Source organism: Lepisosteus oculatus, unplaced genomic scaffold (genome assembly GCF_040954835.1).
Source record: "Lepisosteus oculatus isolate fLepOcu1 unplaced genomic scaffold, fLepOcu1.hap2 HAP2_SCAFFOLD_99, whole genome shotgun sequence".
In the NCBI taxonomy this organism is placed as follows: Eukaryota; Metazoa; Chordata; class Actinopteri; order Semionotiformes; family Lepisosteidae; genus Lepisosteus; species Lepisosteus oculatus.
The window spans coordinates 106,009-124,927 of NW_027168435.1; the positions used below are offsets into that span (position 1 = coordinate 106,009).

Here is an 18,919-nt window from a genome sequence, read left to right on the forward strand (position 1 = left end):
GTCACAATCCAAGGCTCATGACAGCATTTGAAAACACTCGACACTGCGTTGGCCGGGAATCGAACCCGGGTCAACTGCTTGGAAGGCAGCTATGCTCACCACTATACCACCAACGCACACCCACAGGAGGCCTGCAGGACACCACCAGAGAATGCTTTTTTTAATTTTTTTTTTTATTAAACATAGAATTTACAAATACAAATACAACAAGAGGATCAGAGTCATGTACAAGAGAAAAAAAACGCAGCAGAAAAAAGCATTTAACTACCAGAGGTAATTAAGTAATTATGTGATCAAATTGTATATTTTACACGTATCATATTTTCCTTGCTTTAATATTTCTCAATTATTTATAAACTTTAGTTTCAACATGCATGCGTTTCCTGTAAAAAATAAAACTCAGCACACAGTTTTTCTTTTAACAACATTTCGAGTACCTCTGGCATTCATGAAAAAGACATACACAAAAGCAAATAACTAACTCTAAGACTGTCTAAACTATTGAGTTTTTCAAAGAACCAGAACTATAACAGTCCTTAACACTTAACTACACCATTCCAAACTAACACTAAAGAAACACTAGTATATACTGGTATAACAAATATAACCAAACATAATCATTAACTGAGCAGTCACTGGGAGCAAATCTCCTTCCCGTCCACAAAGGCCCTCACTCCCACAAAGTAGGCTCTCCTCCCCTCTCTTCTGGCAGCTTCAACCTGGGGCCACAGCTGGTTCCTGGTACTCCTGTCCGCGGCAGACAGGTCCTCTGCAAACCTCAGTTTGTTCCCATTCAAATACTCATTCCCCCTCGCCGCTCGCCACAGCATGTCCCTCGCCGTCCTCTTGGTGAACTGTATTATAATCGATCTGGGGCGCACTTGCCCAGACATGTTCGCTCTCCCGAGCCTGTGAACAAAGTCAATGGCCGATATTACGTCCTCCTGGTCTGGCAGGGTCCTTTTACAGATACCCTTCACTGTTGCAACAAGGTCCTTATCACGTTCCTCTTTAACTCCAAATAATTTTAAATTCCATCATCGATGGTATCTATCTACATCGTTCACTTTCAATTCAAGTTCTTTAATATGCTTTTCTTGTTTGGTATTTACTTGTTTAAGAACTTTTACTTCACTCTTTAAGTCTTCAACCTCTTTAAACACACAGTCCATGGACTTTTTAAGACTTTCGATTGCGACTGTATTAGATCAAATCATTTCCTTCAGCTCACCCATGCTCTGTGCCATCATGTTGAAGATGTTGGTCTGGAGCTCCTCCAGCGTCAGGTCGCCCCTTCCTCTCTTGGCTGCCGGGGTTTTCACAGGTGTGCTGGGCAGGGCTGGGCTCTTCCTCTGGCAGCTGAGTCTCACTTGGGCTGCGAGCGCTCGCGTACGAGCGCATCTCCAGCACTCTTTCCACGTCCCCTCCAGCTGCTTCACTTTTCCCTTTAGTTGCCATCAATTTTCTTGTAGTGCTATACATATACGATTGAGGTTTCTTAGACTTCTCCTTCGAAGAACCAGCACTCTCTTTTCTTTTCCCAGTGTTACTCATATCGAAATTCTTAAACCTAAAAAAAATAGTTTTTTTTTCTTTCAATTATAACTGAAGTTTAAACAAGTAGTGTTAAGTCCTTATTTTTCTGTAGTCGAAAAAAGCAAAAATTAACATTCAGGTCATGAAAAACTCAAAAAAAATCCTCAACCACTAAACTTTACCTCCCACCTGAGCGCCATCTTGAACGCCCCTACCACCAGAGAATGCTCACGATTTCGGAAGCTGTCTCCGGGACGTGCTGATTCCACACATCCTGAATAAATCATGATATTGTTAGTTGCTGTAGCTAGACGTTCAAATGAGTTTCATGGCCAGATGGACTGTTTCCTCCAGCGGTATAGTATTGCAGTGAGACAGCACGATGCCTGCAAGACTATGTCACGCTAAACGCCACAGATTGTGTTTGTCCGTTCGTGTCAGTCATCCTGCAGCCACGGGAAGTGGGACACAAACATGCCGCAATGCTTTCAAGACGTTAGGATTTGTTTGTGCAACATCCGAGAAGAGTACTTGTGGCTTGAATGTGAACTGTACGTGCCCGCCCCCTTTCCTCTGTAGTGCATGAGTTCCTCCCGGCATGCCCTTCGTCATTGTTCTGTCATCTTGTATTTAAAGGGTTGTATTTCTGCTGCTGAAAAGAATCAACGGGTTTCTTTGTTCCCAACGGAGCCCTTGTCTGTCATGAAATTCTTCAAAACCTCAAGCTAGAAGAAGACGACAAATATGAAGCGTTACAGCAACGACATGCCATGAGACGATTGATAACGATTTCCATAGGATCCCCGCGGTTGCCTGGCAACCGTCAGCTTTGCGCAGTGGCAGTATCGTAGCCTGTGAGGTTTAGCCGAGGCGGGATTATTGCTAGTTGAAAACTTTTCCCAATACCCCGCTTCCGCCGGTTTGCAATACAATCGGCGAAAGCAATTTTTGACAGTCTCGTTAGAGACTGAGCAAGGTGTTTAAAGACAGATTTGGTCATGGTGACATCATGGTAGAAAGAAGCGAGCTTGTTCCCAGTGGGCATTGATTCATCGAATATACGTATATTTACGGCGAAATTACGGCTATACGTATATATACGTCGCCTCGAAGTATAATCAACGTCGAATTGCAACCGTAAAATTGACGACATTAACAAACGCATATATAACGTCGAAAACACATCTAACACAGTGCCTGAGGCTTTTTACTGTATGTATCGTGTGTGCCGCAACTAGGAGTATACGGCACTCTGCACAGTGTTCGAAGTAAATTATTTTCGCAGCAATTAATTTACACGTGTATAATAAATATAGTAAATATAATAAATTAATTACTGCGAAAATAATTTACTTCGTACACTGTGCAGAGTGCCGTATACTCCTAGTTGCGGCACACACGATACATACAGTAAAAAGCCTCAGGCACTGTGTTAGATGTGTTTTCGACGTTATATATGCGTTTATTCATGTCGTCGATTTTACGGTTGCAATTCGACGTTGATTATACGTCGAGGCGACGTATATATACGTATAGCCGTAATTTCGCCGTAAATATACGTATATTCGACGAATCAATGCCCACAGCTTGGCATACAAGGGTTTTGCTGAGGGGGTCTTACCACCTGCCTGAAAAAAAACAGTAAAATGTTTGAGTGCCTATAGAGTTTCTATTTTTATTTTCTTGACAAAAGTCCCCCATCAGTGCGCGGTGCCCGAGGAAAAATCTGTCGGGGGGCGTCTGAAATTCTGAGGGGGGAGTGATATTTCGGTTGAAACGGAGCTGTACGGTGCAGCTACCCAAATGAAATCTCGCAGCTATGCCATTGATTAGTGCTTCATGATAGAAGATAACGACTAGCAATCTGGTATTTGCGATGAAGTTCAGTTGCACATTTTTCGTCACTCTCAAGGTTTGTATTGCCTGGAGCGAAAAGTACCATAAGCGTTCATTTTTGCAGCTACATGGACGTTCTGAATCGTTAAGAAAAAAATGTTGTAAAACCAACAGAAAGCACAGACTGCTATAACTAGTCCTAGTTATATAACGATTTTAAGTATAATGATAAACTACTGCAAGGAATCGGTCCACCTGAGCAAACAGGATCGTAATGTTAACACTCAATAATATGTGCAGTTCCTGGACGGATAGCCCTCCTGCCCATCAAACAGACTGAGTGACTGTTCGTGTCATTTAGTGTTGTCTGACCATTGACAAAGTACAACTATTTTTTTAGGGTGCAAATTAAGTTAGGTAAAACTTTTTGCCCAAAACTGAAGCGGCGACATTCCCCCCTCCCCCCGTGATGCCAGGCCTGTCCCCATCCTATTCCATAATGTCATTATATATAATACCATACAACAGTGACCGATCCTTACTTATTGCATGCGTTAAAATTGCACATCAGCTCATAGCAGGGGGCACATAGCAGCGATGTATTATCAATGTTAAATTTCAACCATAATATCGACAACATTAATAAACGCATAAGTTGAGAAAATATCGAACCCAGCATATTTTCCGGTTATATACCACAATGCATTGCTAGTATTCGTTGGTCACCATTTTGGACACGTTTTTCAAACATAGAAGTATATCCGCAAATATCTCAGCAATCCTCTTTTGACGAGTAAGTATGAACAATAATAATACTATCTGAATACATACAGATCTTTCTTAATATTATTTTGATTAAAATAGTATGTGAATAAGCAAAAAAATGGCACATAAAATAGTGTGAATGGGGAAGATGACACAAAATCGTTTTGCCGTTTCTCTTATTCTTATTCTATGTTGTACTTTCAAACTTTGGGTACTCTTTAATTAGGACAGACTTTATTGCTCAACTGCTATGATGCAAGCCAAATTTTATACATTTATTTCAGCTTTGAGCTTAGTAAACCGTTCATTTTTTAGATTATACTAAAGAAGATATTAATCATCATTTGTTTGGGAAGTAATATTATATAATTTTCTCCTAGCTGCGGTGCTGAAGTCCCACCCTACATCAACAGAAAAAGAAATAAAGGAGCACGCAATGTGTTACTTGAAGAATGCATATGCAAGGCAGGGGGCCAGGAGATCTGGACTCTGAAAATAATAGGTTTTTGGTTCTGTTAGGACAATTAGACAGGGTTTGCAAATAGTGGACAAAAATCGTCTTAACTTCCATTGTAATATTTTTTTTTTCTTGGAAATATAGAAGTTGTACATTTTAAAATGTATATTTGAATCAAAATGTGGTTTTGAGTTAGTGTGTTAATGTAATTAGTTTTGTGTTTGTCATTACTATACTGTATATTGCCATGTTACCAGAATTTGTAGCTGAAGTTTAAGACTAGTTGTGTTTTTATGATTATTGCCCATATGTTGATTGTTGATTGATTGTATACAATGTATAATTTGAAATACATATGTTTCAGGTGTGAATGTGTATTTTCAGAATACATTTCTAAACCTAATCATTGGCTTGTTTTACTTGTTTCTACACCTATAAAATCTATCTTTGATGTATAATAGACCTCTACCCATATACGTATAATAGACCTCTAATGTTATCCGTATAATAGACCTCTAACCATATACGTATAATAGACCTCTAAAGTTATACGTATAATAGACCTCTAACCATATACGTATAATAGACCTCTAAAGTTATCCGGAACTCCAACCATATATGTATAATAGTCCTCTAAATTTATCCGTATAATAGAACTCCAACCATTTATGTATAATGAACGTCTAAATATAGACGTATAATTGACGTTTAACTTTAGACGTATATTAGAATTTCATTCTAGACGAATTGTAGACCACATTTAGACGTCTAAGATATGCGTTTAATAGACGTATATTATACGTCTTTTGCCCAATGGGTTACGTCTCAACAGAAACGCTCTTTAGCTCTTTCAGCGTTATGCAGAGAACATCGTCTGTCGAGATTACTTTTGAGTCAGCGCGAAACGCCGTGTGCTGTCAGTTTGATTTCATATTGCTCGTAGCGGCGCCCGGCTTTTGTCTGTCAAACGTTAGGTTGCGCTTCTTCATGCTGCATCGTCGGCATGAGTGGAGCTTTATAAACGTCTGTACTTACTGCGCCCCATAAGAAATCGTTTGTCCCCGTTCAAAAGAGATTGTGCGATGTCCTGCAGCAAACCTTTGACAGTTTGAAAAGAGGAATTTATTCTGCTTCCTGTGCGTGCAGTAGTTACAAAGTTGAACGCCTTTACACGATCTGCTGCAGTTTTCAGTGGGCGGGCTTTGTCAAATGGCTTGGAAAAACGCACTGTGTTTCGGCTCGGGAAACATCATGAGCAGTGTCCTGCATGTTTTCTGTGTATAGCTGTCTTTTAACGCATACAGAATTAATTCGAAATCATTGATTTCTCCAATTAACAAGGGTCCCTTAAAGGATGAGTCAAAGTAACGTCTAATCGGATTAGTTTCCTTAGAGCTGGTTCAGAGTTTGCTCAAGAGTTTACCTTTCACAGATGCGCAAAGAAGAATGTTGGGGGTGCACGCTTCAAGGCGCCTTACAGCTGTAGGGAGTGATTCGAGGCGATTCATGGCGTGTGCTCGTTCCCTTATACCGTACGCCCCGGGGTGCAGTGCTACGATGATTGCTGTAGTCGTGGCCGAGTGGTTAAGGCGATGAACTAAAAATCCATTGGGGTCTCTCCGCGCCCGTTCGAATCCTGCCGACTACATTGTTCGCCTCCAGTTGGTGTGTTCCGGCGCAAGCAAAGAAGCGCGCCTCTTTGCTGTTTCTGGTGGTTTTAAAACACCCAATCGCTTGTACCCGCTGCCTTAGAAATAAATTCTTCAGCGTCCGTGAATGGCATTTTGCAGCTGGAAGGAGATGTCGACGCGTTTTGCACAGAGCACCAAAAAACCGTCTTTTTTGAAGGCCCAGGCACTAAGCATTGGTGGTTCAGTGGTAGAATCCTCGCCTGCCATGCGGGAGGCTCGGGTTTGATTCCCGGCCAATGCAGTGGCTTTTGAAGCGAACGGCTCCATCACTTGCATCCCCTTGCAACTTGCAACTGAAAACCCACTGAAGCTAAGCAGGTGTGAGCCAGGTCAGTACCCGGATGAGGATGAGCTACAGGGAAAAACAAAGCTTTCAGCTGGAAGCGGTGTTAATGGTGCCGGCGGGGGGGGCGCTCACCCTGAGGTCTGTGCGGTTCCCAATTCCCCAGTATAGTGACGGAGATGCTGTGTTGTAAGAGGGCGCTGTCTTTTGGATGAGATGTAAAACCGAGATCACAGCGCTCTGTGGTCATTAAAAATGACCACCAAAACCTTTGACAAAAGCTCTTGGTAATTGATGGTCTTCAAAAATTCTTCTCCTTTAGGTACATTTTAAATCAGCTGAAAAATGCCGTGAAATGGGGGGGCACTTCACGCCAGTGTAGGATTTGGATTACAAGAACCATGAAACTGCACGAGAAAGGCCGTACACTGAATTACACGGCTTTCTATTCAAAGGAGGACAAAAGAAATTCCCTGAGTTTGATTTTTTGCAGCACAGAGAGAAGCATCGTTGCGAGGCCGGTTAGCTCAGTTGGTTAGAGCGTGGTGCTAATAACGCCAAGGTCACAGGTTCGAGTCCCGTACGGGCCAGGTCCTTTTCTCCTCTCTTACCAAAGCTGTTAGCTTCCTTTCCGTGGTGAGAGGGGTTGTCATGCAACGCTGCCACATAGTGCCGACAGACAAGAGTGTTGCGGGAGAAGAGAAAAGTGTTTGAAGATTTAAGAGTGTCTTAGGTGGAGCCAAAATCAAGTGTCACAAATACAAGTGGGAGGATTTCCAATGTTTAATATGGTAAAAATAAGCGGAAGTTATCTGCCGGTCCGGCACAGTCTGCCATGCTTTTGTCATATACTGTAAAGTGGTGTCGAACTGGGTGTCGAACTGGAGCCTCACCATTTGCATATGTGAGGCTCCAGTTATACATCGAGTGTCACATTAAATGACAAAAATGAAGAGAGTTAAAGCAGCTGGAGAGGTTTTCTTACAACTTTTGAGCTGACACAGTTTTGGAAAATGTTTCCTTCACGCTGCACTGTACAACATAGGCAGCCAAGAGTCTCCAAAACAAAACAGAATTGACAGATAGGAGAAAATTCCCACTCATCCTGAAGTTCCCAAAATCCAGCACTGAGCGTAAACAAAGTGTCTAAGTAGCGTGGGAATGCTAACCCTAACCCTAGCTGGAGTTTGAGCAATCCAGCACTGAGCGTAAAAAGATGAGTCAAAGTAACGTCTAATCGGATTAGTTTCCTTAGAGCTGGTTCAGAGTCTGCTCAAGAGTTTACCTTTCACACATGCGCAAAGAAGAATGTTGGGGGTGCACGCTTCAAGGCGCCTTACAGCTGTAGGGAGTGATTCAAGACGATTCATGGCGTGTGCTCGTTCCCATATACCGTACGCCCCGGGGTGCAGTGCTAGGATGATGTACAATACCGCTTGGGCACGTAACGGCGTTATACGCAAGGTTTTCGTTTGTTCGTTTTGTTTTGCTCTGCTTTGCTTTGTTTTGCTTTCCATCGCGTTGGTAAGAGCGTAAATAAAAAGGCGATTCCTGCGTCTACCACTAATGTAAGAGCTATTTCAAGTGCGACGTGGTGCGGCTTTTCAAATGCTTGTGGGCATTTCTCTGTTGTTGATTCTTTTTTTGTGTGTAACAAAGTGGCATTTTCATGTCCGGACGGGGAGACTTTATCATTCCGACATGAAGCCACCCTTAAGTCCTCTGAGGCGTGTCTGTCTGCAAGGCTTGTATTTTGGAAATTTTTTTTTGAAACGGAGAACGACTTTGAAATAGGCTTCCGCCGGCGCCTCGCGATCCAGGTAAGATTGTAGCAAGAACGCAGCGGCAGTGGGGCTTGCTGTAGTCGTGGCCGAGTGGTTAAGGCGATGGACTAGAAATCCATTGGGGTCTCCCCGCGCAGGTTTGAATCCTGCCGACTACGTTATCCGCCTCCAGTCGGTGTGTTTCGGCGCAAGCAAAGAAGCGCGCCTCTTTGCTGTTCCTGGTGGTTTTAAAACGCCCAATCGCTTGTACCCGCTGCCTTGGAAATAAGTTCTTCAGCGTCCGCGAATGGCATTTTGCAGCTGGAAGCAGATGTCGACGCGTTTTGCACAGAGCACCAAAAAAGCGTCTTTTTTGAAGGCCCAAGCACTGAGCATTGGTGGTTCAGTGGTAGAATTCTCGCCTGCCACGCGGGAGGCTCGGGTTCGATTCCTGGCCAATGCGGTGGCTTTTGCAGCGAGCGGCTCCATCACTTGCATCCCCTTGCAACTCGCAACTCAAAAAACCCACTGAAGCTAAGCAGGTGTGAGCCAGGTCAGTACCCAGATGAGGGTGAGCTACAGGGAAAAACAAAGCTTCCAGCTGGAAGCGGTGTTAATGGTGCCGGCGGTGGGGCGCTCACCCGGAGGTCTGTGCGGGTCCCAATGCCCCAGTATAGTGACGGAGATGCTGTGTTGTAAAAGGGCGCTGTCTTTTGGATGAGATGTAAAACCGAGGTCACAGCGCTCTGTGGTCATTCAAAATGACCACCAAAACCTTTGACAAAAGCTCTTGGTAATTGATGGTCTTCAATAATGCTTCTCCTTTAGGTACATTTTAAATCAGCTGAAAAATGCTGTGAAATGGGGGGGCACTTCAGGCCAGTGTAGGATTTGGGTTACAAGAACCATGAAACTGCACGAGAAAGCCCGTACACTGAATTACACGGCTTTCTATTCAAAGGAGGACAAAAGAAATTCCCTGAGTTCGATTTTTTGCAGCACAGAGAGGAGCACTGTTGTGAGGCTGGTTAGCTCAGTTGGTTCGAGCGTGGTGCTAATAACGCCAAGGTCACGGGTTTGAGCCCCGTACTGGCCAGGTCCTTTTCTCCTCTCTTACCAAAGCTGTTAGCTTCCTTTCCGTGGTGAGAGGGGTTGTCATGCAACGCTGCCACATAGTGCCGACAGACAAGAGTGTTGCGGGAGAAGAGAAAAGTGTTTGAAGATTTAAGAGTGTCTTAGGTGGAGCCAAAATCAAGTGTCACAAATACAAGTGGGAGGATTTCCAATGTTTAATATGGTAAAAATAAGCGGAAGTTATCTGCCGGTCCGGCACAGTCTGCCATGCTTTTGTCATATACTGTAAAGTGGTGTCGAACTGGGTGTCGAACTGGAGCCTCACCATTTGCATATGTGAGGCTCCAGTTATACATCGAGTGTCACATTAAATGACAAAAATGAAGAGAGTTAAAGCAGCTGGAGAGGTTTTCTTACAACTTTTGAGCTGACACAGTTTTGGAAAATGTTTCCTTCACGCTGCACTGTACAACATAGGCAGCCAAGAGTCTCCAAAACAAAACAGAATTGACAGATAGGAGAAAATACCCACTCGTCCTGAAGTTCCCATAATCCAGCACTGAGCGTAAACAAAGTGTCTAAGTAGCGTGGGAATGCTAACCCTAACCCTAGCTGGAGTTTGAGCAATCCAGCACTGAGCGTAAAAAGATGAGTCAAAGTAACGTCTAATCGGGTTAGTTTCCTTAGAGCTGGTTCAGAGTTTGTTCAACAGTTTACCTTTCACAGATGGGCAAAGAAGAAAGTTGGGGGTGCACGCTTCAAGGCACCTTACAGCTGTAGGGAGTGATTCAAGACGATTCGTGGCGTGTGCTCGTTCCCATATACCGTACGCCCCGGGGTGCAGTGCTAGGATGACCTACAATACCGCTTGGGCACGTAACGGCGTTATATGCAAGTGCGGGACGTGAGGGTTTTCGTTTGTTCGTTTTGTTTTGCTCTGCTTTGCTTTGTTTCGTGGTCAAGAGGCGTAAGGTAAGTCGTAATCCAGGGAGAACACTGGTGGCAAACAGTCCGAGGTGAGAGGCGAGGTCCAAAGTCAAAAAGGCAGAAGGGGAGTCCAATATCCAGAATAAACGAGGTAATGGAAAAAATGCCAGGTAGAGCTCTCAAGGAATAGACTTAATACCGAGCAGCGGGAAGCAGGTAAAGATGGTAAAAATAGCACTGTGTACCGCACGGTGGAGTGTGTGCAGGTGGGTTAACTCGTGCGGCAGCGTTTGTTAATAATCACCCACTGCTGGTGCTGATTAGATCGCTTAAGAGTTGGTCTTAACTGCCTGGCGGTCATGACAAGCTCCTCTTTAAGCTGTGGTTTAGTTTTGCAATCATGTGTTTCTAGAGCAGTTATTTATGGGGGTGGGTGGGTCTTTCACAGAGGCTCAGGACAAATCCCCCGCCTGAAAGTCTAACGTGTGCGTTCAGACAGTCACAGTCAAGAGCCAGGCAGGAGGACAATGGACAGAAGAGCCAACGAACTAAAAATAAAAGAACAAATATGAAAAAGCCACCATCTTTTTCTTTTTGACATTTTCCGACTTTCATGCAAGCCAGGACAAAGTTGCTCGTAGCTACTTGTGGATTCAAATACTCTATCGAGTGCTTTGATGAGTTTTTGCAATTTGATTGTCGTCCTGTCAGCCTGTTTCTGTTTTTTTTTTCAATCTAGGGATGGAAAGTATGAGGGAAATGATGGAGCAATCAATAACCGCTCCGGAAAAATGGCAGAAAGAAATGGCCCGTCACTAAGGACATTTGTGAAGCAGAGGAGTGACATCACCACAAAGGCGACTTATTCTGCTGATCGTTTTGGTGAATAATGATTGAGGCGTGTTAAGAGAAAGGTAGCTGCGTCAGCATGCTTAGGCTGCAAAGGATAAAGCAAAGGTTTACTCCATGCTGAAAAGAGAAGAAAAGAAGCACAACGTTTCGGCTGTGGAGCCTTCTGCGCCATCTTCTTTAGCGATGGTGATGATGTTTACATTGGAAAAACTGAGACACGCATACTGGAGGGGCTTGAACCACCAACTGTTCAGTTAACAGCCAAATGCACTAACCGATTGCACCACAGAGTCTGACGGTCTTTTATGCTCCCTACATTTGCAGGTTTATGGTCAAAGAAAACAATCGTTTGCGCTTCTTGTAGCCAGCAATATTTTTTCACTGACAACCAAGAAATGGATTTCATCTTTCACAAAATGTATGGATTTCTTCAAAAACAAGTTATTCCAGAAAGGAAATGAATTCTTGCATTAAACTGAACAAAGCTGTACATGTTTGTCTGAAATGATACATTTGGCACAACAAGACACGGAGAGAGGCACAGCTGGTATTCAGACCCAGGATCGCCTGCTTACTAGGCAGGCACTTTAAGCCACTAGGGAGCACCGCACTTTTACAGACACTTGGACACATCTGCGCTCGGTGTGCACTTAACATAATCTCTGAGCCCGTGCCTCTTTCCCGTTTAATAGCAGAACTGACGCCAAGAGAAATGATGAGAAATGGCATTTATCGGGCACTTTTCATGTCCAAGGAGCTCAATGCCCTTGACACCTCCCCAAGGCGACAGAGCTGTGCATTCTTTGGCGACACCATTTTTTCTTTTGTTTAATTTCTATACTTATTGATAGAATAAAAACGATATGTCATGTACTGTAAGGGAAATGTCTCTTTTCATGGGGAAAGCTAGCACCAGCAAATGTTGTGTTTAGAAGAAGTGATTTAACATGACACGTGACCTAATTTACCGGAGCAAAAGCTCACCCAGCAAGCCCTGCTTTACTTCTACAGGAGAGAAGTACTGTAGAGTCTGCAAGATGTTCAGCTGGGTAGCTACGTCAGCATGCCTCGGCTGCAAAGGAACAAGTACTAGGTTTATTGCATGCTGAAAAGAGAAGAACGGAAACACAGCGTTTCAGCTGTGAGGTCTTCTCACACCTGAAGAAGCCTCACACCTGTAAAAGGCTCCATGGTTTTCTTTCTTCTCTTTTCAACATGGAATACACCTATTGTCTGCAAGATGTGACAATTTCATGGTGTTTTGGAAGAAAACCTTTTTTCTTTGAATTCAAAATCAATCGGAATTTCAGCACGACACAACACTTTTTCTGTTTTAAGGAGATGATATTTTAAACCTGATAAAAATAGTAGGAAACACAAGTTTCTTGCTGTGAAAATTTAGATGGGGAAGTGTACTACTAGTAGCAGTGTAGAGCTCTCTGTGGTGGAGTGCAAGCGCATGTTCTATGGGCCAGTGGCGTAATGGATAACGCGCCTGACTTTGGATCAGAAGATTGTAGGTCTGAGTCCTGCCTGGCTCGTGAGGCTTTTAAACCTCTCAGGTTCCTCGGTAACAGGTTGCCGTCATGTATATGAACTATAGAAAAGCATTTGCCACAACCCGTAAATTAGCACGCAAGTGCGGGCTAGTTAACACAGAACTGTATGGAGATCATCTCCAGCTCCGAGCTCAATTGCAATGAAAAAACATGCAGAACAGAACTGGAGAGCAGCTGAATTTGTGCTCAGTAGGGTGGGGAGGACTCAGCATTGCTATTGTTCTAATTGGCATGAACTGCAGGGGATCTGAATCAGAACATGTCAGTTAGTTCGATCATTGCGTCAATATGTAGGCCACGTTAATACAGAATTATTACTTTGTCTGCGTTAAGAGAAAGGTAGCTGTGTCAGCATGCGTAGGCTGCAAAGGATCAAGCAAAGGTTTACTCCATGCTGAAAAGAGAAGAAAAGAAGCACAACGTTTCGACTGTGGAGCCTTCTGCGCCATCTTCTTTAGCGGTGATGATGTTTACATTGGAAAAACTGAGACATGCGTCTCTGGGTGGGCTTGAACCACCAACCTTTCGGTTAACAGCCGAACGCGCTAACCGATTGCGCCACAGAGACTGACGGCCGCTTGTGCTCTCTACATTTGCAGGTTTATGGTCAAAGAAAACAATCACTTGCGCTTCTTGCAGCCGGCAATCTTTTTCCACTGACAACCAAGAAATGGATTTCATCTTTCACAAGCTGTATGGATTTCTTCAAAAACAAGTTATTCCAGAAAGGAAATGAATTCTTGCATTAAACTGAACCAAGCTGTACATGTTTGTCTGAAATGAGACATTCGGCACAACAAGACACAGAGAGAGGCACCGCTGGTATTCAGACCCAGGATCGCCTGCTTACTAGGCAGGCACTTTAAGCCACTAGGGAACAGCACCAGCGGAGCACCGCGCTTTTACAGACACTTAGACACATCTGCATTCGGTGTGCATTAACCTGCTCTCTGAGCCTGTTGCCTCCGTCCCATTTTGTATCCTCTTTAAAAGATTAAGGATTGGGGTGAGTGTGATTTACCACCCTTTCAGCTAAGAACCCGACGTGCGGACCGTTTAAGCTGCATAGACTCGGTCGTTTAACTCTTCTCCATTAGCAGGGTTAAGGTTAAAGAAAAAAACATTGCTGACCTCTTTTTTTTTTTTTGCCAGCCGCGAGCGCTGATTAGCAAGGTTTGTATTTCATGTTTTGCAAGTTGCATCCATTTTAAGAAAAACAAGTCGTTCAAGACAGGAAATGAATGCTTGCATTTAATTAAGTCTAGCCGTAGGCGGTTGTCCATAATGACCAGTTCTGTTCGAGAAGACAGAACAAAAAAGGCACCGCTGGGATTCAGAGCCAGGGTCTCCTGTTTACTAGGCAGGCGCTTTAAGCAACTAAGCCACGGCGCCCCAGGAGCGCTGTCCTTTTGCAGCCACTTGGACACACCACTCAGACACATCTGCATTCGGTGTGTGCTCCGCCTGCTCGCTGAGCAAGTTGCCACTTTTACATACAATAGCAACATCAACACCAAGAGAAAGGGTGACAAATGGCTTTTATCTGGAACTTTTCATGTCCAAGGAGCTCAAAGTGCTTTCTGTGTACAACAGGGCCACTGATCTCCACACTGGCCATTGAACCACAGCAGTGGCTTGCTGGCTTGACATCTCCCAAGGAAAATGTTGAAATCGCATGTGGAACAGGAAAATGACCCTCGAGTACGAGGGAAAAAAAAGAAAAAGATCATCTGGAGCGCGCCAACCCATGTCCGGACAGCCCACTTCTGTCGACGAGGTGGCCGAGTGGTTAAGGCGATGGACTGCTAATCCATTGTGCTCTGCACGCATGGGTTCAAATCCCATCCTCGTCGCTCTCCATGTCTGACACGTGTGCCCGTTTGGCGTTGGCCATCCTGTCGTTTGCTCCGGTTCTAGAGCTGTACATTTTCTAGCGGTGGCTGAACATGGTATAGTAGGCTAACGTCGGTATCGAGCAGTAACAGTAATGGTATTTACGTGCCGCTGCTGCCAAGTAGCTCTGGTTTGAGACCGCGTTTTCACTTACTTGCAACGCAAACAGAGAAAGCGATTTTTGACAGTCTCTCGAGAGACTGCGCTAGGTGTTTAGGGATAGACTTTGTCAGTTCCCCCTGGGATGGTGGCCTCTGAAATAGTTTGTGATTCCTCTAGACGTTTATACAGTAGAAGCCTGCTTCGTGGCTTAAATCCAAGCTAAGGAAACGAGTTAGAGGTCTGATGCAGAACTGCGAATTCAATGAAGGGGAACACTACAGTACATTGCACTGTATGTGTGAGGAAAGCTGCCCCCTTCAGTCCCTTGTCGACCAAACAGAGGACTGTAAAGGATACCGCCAAGAAACTTAAGGATGCTGGTTGGAATCCAGCTCCAAAGAAGCCCCTTTGGGTGTTATGTCATCAAAAAGTAAGAACAGTGAATCTCCCTTTGATCAAAAGCGCAACAGAGCTGTTTTCTGTGGAGCAGGTTTCAGACCCGTAGACCTGTTTTATTTGTAGGGCAGGGCGCATTCCCAAACGCGAATCTCCTGTTTTAGAAATGCTTTGGGCGGCGTGAAGTGAAAATAAGAAGTGGGCTCCAGATGCACATGGAAGCAATCAAGTGTTTCATCCGAGCTGTTTCAAAGACTGCCCAAGAGCTTTCCTTTCACAGAGGCGCAACGATTAATGATGGGGGTGCACCCTTCAATGCGCCTTACGACTCTAGGGAGTGATTGAGACGATTCGTAGCGTGTGCTCATTTCCCTCTATTCCACGTGTTGCAGTGGTAGGATGACGTAAATTCCTGCTTCGACACGTAACGGCATTATAATCAAGTGCAGGAGCTGAGGGCTTTTGTTTTGTTTCGTTTTCAATGGCGTTTGTAAGCACGCAAATCAAAGGCAATTCCTGCGTCTAACAGGAATGTAAATGCTTTTGAAAGTGCAGTGTGGTGCAGCTTGTAAAATCCTTATCCACATTTATGGTTTGTTGCTGTTTTTTCTGTCTGCCAAAGCTGCATTTTGACATCCGGACGGGGAGACTTTATCATTTGAACGTGAAGCCAGCCTTAAACCCTCTGAGGCGTGTCTGTCTGCCGGCACGTATTTTGTCAAAGGTATTTATTTTTTTTTAACGGAGAGCAACTTTGAAAAGGTTTCCGCAGCCACGTCGCACTCCGTGTTACATTAAAGGAGGAATGCGGCGATGGCGAACTCGCTGTAGTCGTGGCCGAGTGGTTAAGGCGATGGACTCGAAATCCGTTGGGGACTCCCCGCGCAGGTTCGAATCCTGCCGATTACGGCGTCTGCCACACGTCGCCTTGTGCCTGCGCGGCAAAGGCGAAGTGCCGCTTCTCCTTTCCTGGTACTATAGAAATGCTAAATCGCTTGCCCCCGCTGCCATGGAAATGAGTTCTTCAGATAACCACACATCTTGCGTTCGCACCTCTGGTGTTCTACTTATGCCTTTGAAAACCTAATGAATAAAACTGAAAGAACCGACACGATATGTAGGTGCTCGTAAAGCACGCATTAAAGAACTGTTAACAGCAAGGGTTTCAGTGGGTTAACTGAGGAGAAGGCGTGATCGCTAATTGTTGACTTTGTATTTGGTGTTAGAAACACTCTTACTGTGCATGACGTGCAACAAATTTAGCCACAGAAATTGCATCACGCTTTCATGTATGGTATTGCAGACACCAACGTTGCCTAGATAGAAAACCGAAATAGCCGTGGGTTTGCTTGCTGGTCTGAAGGATCTCTCTTCGAATCTCTATCATTTGTCAATTGAAGAAAAAGGTGCTGCAGTCTGATACGATCAGAATCAAACCCGCAGCTGTTGTTCGACTTTATTTCTTGACTAATTACAACTGAGTGTCGCATGAGCAGTTACGTAAACTTGTCTGATATATTTGAACACAAATGCCGTTCTTCAATTAAAACTAACAGTACATTGTCAGGGACATTCAGTTCTATACAAACAAGAGACAGACAAGAGAATATTTCTACCTTTCATGTGGACTACGTGTTGACTTATTGATTGGAATAATTGAAAAGTTCAGGTTCATAGCCGATGCAGTGCGTGCTAATTAGAACAACAGCAACTCTGAGCTCTCAGCACCGTACTGAGCCCAGGTGTTTTTCTAAAGCTGTCAGGTGCAGTTCATTTACATGAAGGAAATCTCTTACTGAGTACGATTACAATGCAGTAAGTAGCACGGACTACTTAGGGGAGTAGCCCGATGCGTTTAAAAACGACCCGAGCCAGGCAGGAGTCAAACTTACAATCTCCTGATCCATAGTCAAACACGTTATCCATTGCGCCACTGGCCGTCGTGTGACACTGCAGGACTGCAACCCGGTGAGCTCAGCACTGCAACTAGTAAACTATTACCCCCGGTCCATTCTTTTCCAAAAGTGAGAAACACCTGTTTTCTACATTTTGTCTGTTTTAAAACCATATCTCTTTAAACTAAACCAAGAGTTTGTCTTTTGCACTGATATTCTGATTCATTTCGATTTCAAAGAAAAAAAAACCTACCTTCCAAAGCATCATAAAATTGTCCCTTCTTCCAGACTCTACTTCTCTCTTGTAGTAGTACAGCAGACCTTTCCAGGTGAGCAGATCACAGAGTCCGAAATGAGCTTCCTCCATCAAGCAAAGTACCTGAACATGACTCTGTCTTCATAAAAGCGCCCCTGTAATAAAGAAATTAAATCCGAAATCAAGAGGGCAGTTGCCTACTGAAATACAAGAAGTCATCAATTTTAACCTAGCAACAAATTAAAGGCTGCATCTATACAAGTACGATTCTAGAAATGCTCACCAGATTACGTTTTAAGAAGGAACTGCGCCTCAGGTTCCGCCGAGATCTTAACTCGGATGGCAGGATTCAGAGTCCGGAGTGCGGACTGATGGCGCACGGAGGGTCCATATACTGTGGATCCCTCAGTGATCTTCCGCGTATTCAAACCGCCAGCGTGTGACTCCCCTGTCCCCGTGACCTCATTGCTCTGCTCTCTCCTCTGTGCAGCCGAGCCCGATTCACGGTAAAGTGAAAAAAAAAGATGCCCTCAACGTGAGATTGACTCTGGAGCGAGGATAGATGTTACCTTTTTATCATTGAACAGGATGTATGTGATGTGGCGACTAGATTCAATTTTGTATCCTCTTTAAAAGATTAAGGACTGGGGTGAGCGTGATTTACCACCCTTTCAGCTAAGAACCCGACGTGCGCACCGTTTAAGCTGCATAGACTCGGTCGTTTAACTCTTCTCCATTAGCAGGGTTAAGGTTAAAGAAAAAAAACATTGCTGACTTCTTTTTTTTTGCCAGCCGCTAGCGCTGATTAGCAAGGTTTGTATTTCATGTTTTGCAAGTTGCATCCATTTTAAGAAAAACAAGTCGCTTAAAGACAGGAAATGAATACTTGCATTTAATTAAGTCTAGCTGTAGGCGGTTGTCCATAATGACCAGTTCTGTTCGAGAAGACAGAACAAAAAAGGCACCGCTGGGATTCAGAGCCAGGGTCTCCTGTTTACTAGGCAGGCGCTTTAAGCAACTAAGCCACGGCGCCCCAGGAGTGCTATCCTTTTGCAGCCACTTGGACACACCACTCAGACACATCTGCATTCGGTGTGTGCTCCGCCTGCTCGCTGAGCAAGTTGCCACCTTTATATACAATAGCAACATCAACACCAAGAGAAAGGGTGACAAATGGCTTTTATCTGGAACTTTTCATGTCCAAGGAGCTCAATGTGCTTTCTGTGTACAACAGGGCCACTGATCTCCACACTGGCCATTGAACCACAGCAGTGGCTTGCTGGCTTGATATCTCCCAAGGAAAATGTTGAAATCGCATGTGGAACAGGAAAATGACCCTCGAGTACGAGGGAAAAAAAAGAAAAAGATCATCTGGAGCGCGCCAACCCATGTCCGGACAGCCCAGTTTCCTTGACGAGGTGGCCGAGTGGTTAAGGCGATGGACTGCTAATCCATTGTGCTTTTCACGCATGGGTTTGAATCCCATCCTCGTCGCGCTCCATGTCTGACACGTGTGCCCGTTTGGCGTTGGCCCTCCTGTCGTTTGCTCCGGTCCTAGAGCCGTACATTTTCTAGCGGTGGCTGAACATGGTATAGTAGGCTAACGTCGGTATCGAGCAGTAACAGTAACGGTA

At 44.4% G+C, this 18,919-nt stretch overlaps 10 non-coding genes across 10 annotated transcripts; 8 read left to right on the top strand and 2 right to left on the bottom strand.

The window, feature by feature from the left end:
- Nucleotides 1–44: 44 nt before the first annotated feature.
- Nucleotides 45–116, bottom strand: trnag-ucc (transfer RNA glycine (anticodon UCC)). The gene has a single exon. It is a non-coding gene; the product is annotated as a tRNA-Gly (tRNA).
- Nucleotides 117–2,361: 2,245 nt separating this feature from the next.
- LOC138237552 (U4 spliceosomal RNA) lies at nucleotides 2,362–2,503 on the top strand. The gene has a single exon (XR_011189003.1). It is a non-coding gene; the product is annotated as a U4 spliceosomal RNA (small nuclear RNA).
- A 3,657-nt stretch (nucleotides 2,504–6,160) lies between these two features.
- On the top strand, nucleotides 6,161–6,242 carry trnaf-aaa (transfer RNA phenylalanine (anticodon AAA)). The gene has a single exon. It is a non-coding gene; the product is annotated as a tRNA-Phe (tRNA).
- An 842-nt stretch (nucleotides 6,243–7,084) lies between these two features.
- Nucleotides 7,085–7,158, top strand: trnai-aau (transfer RNA isoleucine (anticodon AAU)). Its single transcript has one exon. It is a non-coding gene; the product is annotated as a tRNA-Ile (tRNA).
- Nucleotides 7,159–8,428: 1,270 nt separating this feature from the next.
- Nucleotides 8,429–8,510, top strand: trnas-aga (transfer RNA serine (anticodon AGA)). Its single transcript has one exon. It is a non-coding gene; the product is annotated as a tRNA-Ser (tRNA).
- Nucleotides 8,511–9,353: 843 nt separating this feature from the next.
- trnai-aau (transfer RNA isoleucine (anticodon AAU)) lies at nucleotides 9,354–9,427 on the top strand. The gene has a single exon. It is a non-coding gene; the product is annotated as a tRNA-Ile (tRNA).
- Nucleotides 9,428–13,237: 3,810 nt separating this feature from the next.
- On the bottom strand, nucleotides 13,238–13,311 carry trnan-guu (transfer RNA asparagine (anticodon GUU)). The gene has a single exon. It is a non-coding gene; the product is annotated as a tRNA-Asn (tRNA).
- A 1,203-nt stretch (nucleotides 13,312–14,514) lies between these two features.
- trnas-gcu (transfer RNA serine (anticodon GCU)) lies at nucleotides 14,515–14,596 on the top strand. The gene has a single exon. It is a non-coding gene; the product is annotated as a tRNA-Ser (tRNA).
- A 1,365-nt stretch (nucleotides 14,597–15,961) lies between these two features.
- Nucleotides 15,962–16,043, top strand: trnas-cga (transfer RNA serine (anticodon CGA)). The gene has a single exon. It is a non-coding gene; the product is annotated as a tRNA-Ser (tRNA).
- A 2,654-nt stretch (nucleotides 16,044–18,697) lies between these two features.
- On the top strand, nucleotides 18,698–18,779 carry trnas-gcu (transfer RNA serine (anticodon GCU)). Its single transcript has one exon. It is a non-coding gene; the product is annotated as a tRNA-Ser (tRNA).
- The last annotated feature ends 140 nt before the right edge of the window (nucleotides 18,780–18,919 follow it).